Source organism: Lithobates pipiens, unplaced genomic scaffold (genome assembly GCF_037356315.1).
Source record: "Lithobates pipiens isolate NorthernLeopardFrog02 unplaced genomic scaffold, aLitPip1_a1.2 Scaffold_8, whole genome shotgun sequence".
Lineage (NCBI taxonomy): Eukaryota > Metazoa > Chordata > Amphibia > Anura > Ranidae > Lithobates > Lithobates pipiens.
This window is the reverse complement of record NW_027507903.1, coordinates 625,296,558-625,302,557: the sequence shown is the minus strand read 5'-3', so window position 1 is coordinate 625,302,557 and position 6,000 is coordinate 625,296,558.

The window sequence follows — 6,000 nt, the reverse complement described above, 5'->3', positions numbered from 1 at the left end:
GAGGTCAGATCAGACCACAGCATGGAGCAGGGATGGACAGGGGTGACCACACTCATTTCTAGCTCTGACCATCTACTGGTAGCAAAATACGACGACCAGGAGACAGCCGCCAGAAGGTGTGTTGCATAGTAGCTCTTCACTATATCGGGGGCTCCCAGTCCTCCATGAGACCGTGGAGCAAAAACCACTGTTTGGGCTATCCTATGCAACTTATTCCCCCATATAAATTTAGCAAAGGCTCGCTGAATATTCCTAAGCTGAGGCATAGAGATAGCAACTGGTAATGTTTCAAAAAGATATAAAAATTTAGGGAGTATGGCCATTTTCAATACGTTAATCCTGCCCAGGAGAGATAGGGGACATGACGACCAACTTCTGAGCAGTCTGTGCGTTTCCGCTATTAAAGATATATAGTTAGCTTCATAGAGGGAGCTGTACTTGGCGGTCAGGTTAATGCCGAGGTATTTAAGGGAAACGGGGCACTAACGATAGGGGTATGTGTATTCCAAGGAAGCTCGAAGTGTGGGGGGAATATGAATAGGGAGCGCTTCGGTTTTTGTCGTATTAACCCTATAACCCGAGAGTCTACCGAATGAGTCTAAAAGAGTGTGAAGTTTGGGAAGGGAGGTTAGAGGTTTCGTCAGGGTGAGGAGTATGTCATCTGCAAAAAGAGACAGCTTGTATTCTTTCAGTCTGAGGGAAATTCCACATATGTCCGAATCCTCCCGTATAGCTGCGGCCAAGGGTTCTAAGCATAGTATAATCAACAAGGGGGATAGGGGGCATCCTTGTCTGGTACCATTACTATGTGTGAAGAGCGGGGATCTGTAAGATGCCAATTGGACTTGGGATGTGGTAAATGAGTATAGGGCTTGCAGGGCTGACAGGAAAGAACCAGAAAAGCCAAAACGCTGGAGCGTAGCGAACATGTAAGGCCATCCCAGCCTGTCAAAGGCTTTTTGTGCGTCTAAACTCAGAACGATGGCCGGGTGAGACGTTTTATCGAGTAAATCTATGAGGTCAATGGTACGCCTGGTGTTGTCCCCAGCCCGTCTGCCCAGTACAAATCCCACCTGGTCATTGTGAACCAGGGCGGGGATCAATAAGGAAAGCCTATTAGCCAAGATTTTGGTGAAAATTTTATAGTCGGAGTTGAGTAAGGCTATGGGTCTGTAATTATCTGGTAGGGTAGGGGATTTATCCGGTTTCGGGATAACTGTGATGTGTGCATGGAGAAATTGAGAATGCGGTATAATGCCCTTCTGTAGGGAGGTAAAGAGATTAAGCAGATGAGGGCTCAGCGTCGGGAGAAAAGTTTTATAATAAACATAAGGAAGCCCGTCGGGGCCCAGGGACTTATGGGACGGAAGGTCTTTTACAACCACAGCCAATTCTTCTGGTGTAACGGGAGCATTCAGGGTGTCTACTTGTGGGGAAGACAACACTGGCAATTTCAAGGAAGCGCAGAAATCATCAAAGCTGTCTTGGGAGAACACATGGTTAGGGTCTGAAGCCAGGCAGTTATATAATTTTTTGTAGAAAGCACCAAATACTTTAGACATCGTCAAGGGGCAGTAAGTCGGAGTGCCGTCTGACTGCAGCAGGAGGTCAGGATAGGAGTGAAATGGACGGGGCTTTAGCTTGTTCACCAACATCCTATGAGGCTTGTTGGCAAATTCATAGAACCTCTGTTTAGCCCAAAGCAGAGCTTTAGAGCACTTATGCATTTCTAAAGATTTTAGCCGTTCGCGGAGAGCGGTCACTGTGCGAAGACGTGGCACCGATGGGGAGGACAAAAGCAGAGCTTCAGCTTTTTGCAGTTGCGAAAGGAGGTCTAGTTTCTGCGCAGCCGAGTCTCGTTTAAGGCGGGAGCCAGCCGAAATACACAATCCTCTAAAAACGGCCTTGTGGGCCTCCCAAAGAGTGGACACGTCCCGCACCGACCCTTCGTTAAGTTGAAAAAATTTGGCTAAACCGTGGGATAAATGGGTTTTCGGTAACCGGATCACGGAGGAGAAACTCGTTGAATCTCCAGTGACAGGTCTTAGGTGTAGAGAGGGTGAGGGCGAGGTCAAGCTGGACCGATGCATGATCAGACCACGTTATGGGATTTAACTCCGAGGCCACTGCCGACGTTAGAAGAGGCGCCGTAACAAAGATGTAGTCCAATCTGGAATACATCTTGTGTGGGGGAGAGTAGAAGGAGAATTTCCGATGCGTAGGGTGTTTAATCCTCCAGATGTCTAAGAAGTTATGGGATCTAATGAGCTTGCGAAACGCAGTAGATTGACGTTCCGTTTTTAAGGAGGGATTGTCTGAAAACAGGGTCTGCCTATCTTTCCTAGCAGACATGGCCATATTGAAGTCCCCGCCAAGGATCATGAATGGCTGAGCATAGGTGCCCAGGTTATCCAAGACCTCAGTAAGGAAGTGAATCTGGCCCGAGTTGGGGGCATAGACATTAATAACAGTAAGAGAACGAGATAAGTAGTCACAGTCCAGGAGGATGTATCTACCCTGTGGATCAATAAATGAGGACTTAACCCGTAGCGGGCAGGTCTTTTTAATCAGTATTGCCACCCCTGCTTTACCAGAGGGGTCAGAGGCCATTAAAGAGACCGGAAAATGTTTGGCTGCAAATTTAAGCGATCCCCCTGGGCGAAAGTGGGTCTCCTGGACTAGGACCACATCTGCGTTTGAGGACTTGAACTCCTTCAAAGCTAACCAGCGCTTATGGATTGAGTTCAGGCCCTTAACATTGCAAGTAAGTACCCTCAAAGCCATCGTGTAGAAAACAGTGAAAGCTTAAGATACCCATAGTATACATACAAAAAACGGATATAACCATACCAACCAGGAAGATACTGGGACCTGTGGTGTGTCCTAGAAGTGAAAGGCAGATGAAGGCATATAATAACAACATTGTGATTATAAAGCGTAGAAAAGTGCATCCAAATTGAACAAAAAATGAAAAAAAGGCCGAAAAAAAGGCCTAAAAAATAAATAAAAAAAACATTACTATTAGAAAAAAGGCCTGGGGGGTGAAAACCACCCAGGAGTCCACAGCCATAGCCGTGGAACAAAAGGAGGCACATCAGGGGTTCCAGCTCATCTGGAGAGACCCCGCCACCTTCCAGCAATAGTTACAGGGAATAAGAGCAGAACACTGTAGTCCCAACAACCAGAAAAAAACAGGGGCAATAAGAAATATAACCTGTAACTAAAGTTGCAAACACCCCTTGTTAAAGAGGAAACATGGTGAGATAGGGGCCGAGGCCGAGGCCAGCCAAACACTACACAAGGAAGCTTCTATCAGGGAGGGAGTCTAGGGTGCAAGTTACGCTGAGGGGTAGAAAAGGGTTTCTGCGACTTCTGGCGAGCAGGGGTCCAGATCCGAGCAGGAATGGAGGAGGGTCTGGGCGTCGTCGGAAGCGGCATGGGATCCTCATCTGGAAGCGGTGGTAGGCCCAGGTTACGTATGAAAGCTTCACTCTCCTGAAGATCTCTCATAGAGTATTGAATCCCATCTTTAGTAGCAGAGAGGTGGAAGGGGAACCCCCAACGATAGGGGAACTGATGGCTTTGCAGATGGGCAGTCATAGGGCGGAAGCTACGACGCTTGGCAAGAGTGATAGGGGATAAGTCACTAAAAATTTGTATCTTGGCCCCTTTAAATTCCAAACAGGATTTGTTCCGGGTGGCCATGGTCAAAGCTTCCTTGCTATCGTAGTAGTGAAAACGTACGATAATGTCTCTAGGGTTGGGTCCGGCAGGAGGCTTTGGGGCCAGGGATCTGTGGGCCCTATCCATTCTCCAGTCTATGTCTGGGATTTTAGGAGCAACAACATTAAAGAGACTAAGTAGGTATGATTTGATCTCCCCCTCACTAACGGCCTCAGGGACGCCTCTAATCCGAAGGTTTTGGCGACATTCCCTATTCTCCAGGTCTTCCTGTTGGGATGTGAGCTGAGAGACAGATTGTTTCAGACCGGCGTTGTCTTCTTCCAAAACGTGGACATACTGTATCAGGTCATCAAATTTGGTTTCCAGGACATCAATCCGTTCTCCAATCTGGGCAAGCTCCCCCCGTAATTCATGGGCCAGTTTACCCATTTCCTTAGAAACATTACTTGTCAAGTCTTGCAGGAGAGCTCGTAGTTTATCATCAAGTACATCGACTGTGACCGGGGCGGACATCGCGTCTGAGAGGCTATGTGACAAGGAATGTGGACTGTCTTGTGCCGGTACTTGGGAGACTACTTGTGCGTACGTTGAAGAACCTGGAGAAGGAGCTGGGGAGGCCGGTCTGCTTAAAAATCGATCCTGAGTCTGTGATGGCCGCAAATCTGGGGACAAAGACTGAGGAAGGTGTTTCGGTCCATATTTCACCATGAGGCATTGGGACTAGGCGTATATTCAGTTACATGTGGTGTTTCCCATAGAGGTGTAGCGACTGTGAGCAGCACGGGAGCATTGGAAGGCGGCTAAGGCCTATGTAGGATGATCACATGGCTGTCAAACAGGGAGGGACCCAAGATGAGACCCCAAGAAAGTACGCTGTCGGTTAGAGAACACAAGCCAACTGTGAGGGGAGCGGAGGTGGAGCAGAAGAGCAGGCCGCAGCAGTCCCAAACAGTCAGGGGGGGGAGATCCAGATACCACTGCCCCACTGGGTTGTATAAGGGGAGAGGGCACCGGCTCGGACAGAAACCAGGGCAAATAGCAAGCAGGTGCAGGCCACAGGGAGCAGGAGAAGGAGATGGGTGAACCAAGATGGCTGCTGAGCAGGCCGAGGGTAGATGCAGGGTAGGAGGGTGTGACTGATGTATGCAGGCAGTCACTCAGGAGGGTTGGTAGGCTCAGTTGAGGCAGGGATTAATGCCTGTGATGGATGGGGCAGCAATCCGGCCACAGAAGAGGGATAGCAAATATGCTGCTAGAGGCCTCGGGTGGAGCAAGATGGCCGCCGGAGCTCACCTTTCCAGCTGAAGACTGGGCTTCCCTGCAGGCATCCGAGCGGCGACCAGCGGGGGTCCGGTGCAGGAGAGGCTGTCCTGGGGGTCCGCGCTGAGAGTCTCCCGCAGTCCCGGCCGGGACGGGATCCAGGATGCGCCGTCCGGAGGCTTCGTGGAGCGGTGTAGGCCGCAAGATGGCGGCGTCCGGCCTGTCTCACCGCCTGCCGCCGCGGAGTAAAAACGGCGGCGGATCCGGCACAAATATCAGCTCCGTCGGGAGCTGTGATGGCCCACCGGTGGGATGAAGAGGCCGGCGGGCAGAAAAAAGCTGCGGTGGATGAGGATGGGGTTAGATGGAGCTAGGCCTCGGCGGAGCTCTCCCCAGACACGTCCGTCATCTTCGTCTTCCGACCACGCCCCCAGAGGATCAATTTTGATTTCCAAACATTACCAGATACAAATCTCAGATGCACTAATAGTCCTTGAGAGTTTATTTTTATTTTTATTTAACATATTTATTGTGAAAATAAAAGTTCACAAAATTAAACGTCATGACATAGGAAGGTGGGAAGTCCTTCCCTCAATGATATAGTATACATCTTACAAGAACATGGGTTTACAGTTACATCTTGATGGTTATATTCATAATCAAAAGTCTATAAGGGATAGTCAGTGAGGACACTGCTCCTCAGAGGAGAGCCAGTGTCGAGAATTGGGGAGAAAAGAGAAAAGGTAGGAGGAGTAAAAGTATGGAAAGAAGCTTGAATGTCTGTGATAGCATAGCTTTTTATGAACCTAAACGGGTGTATTAGGAATGGCGGCTCTGTTTGGTCTAGTAGTGGTATGGTAGCATCACTTATGTGGAGAGCAAAGTTATCTGCACACAGGTGTATCATGTTTAGTGGGTGTCAGAATGCGAGTGGGATGCTTCTGGTATCGGACAGCCAGGGGAGCCAAAGTGTGGTGAATTTGCTCATTGTTAAATGTGTTTTGGCAAAGAGAAATTCCATGTGGCAATGGTTGTTAATAGATGAGATAACAGTAG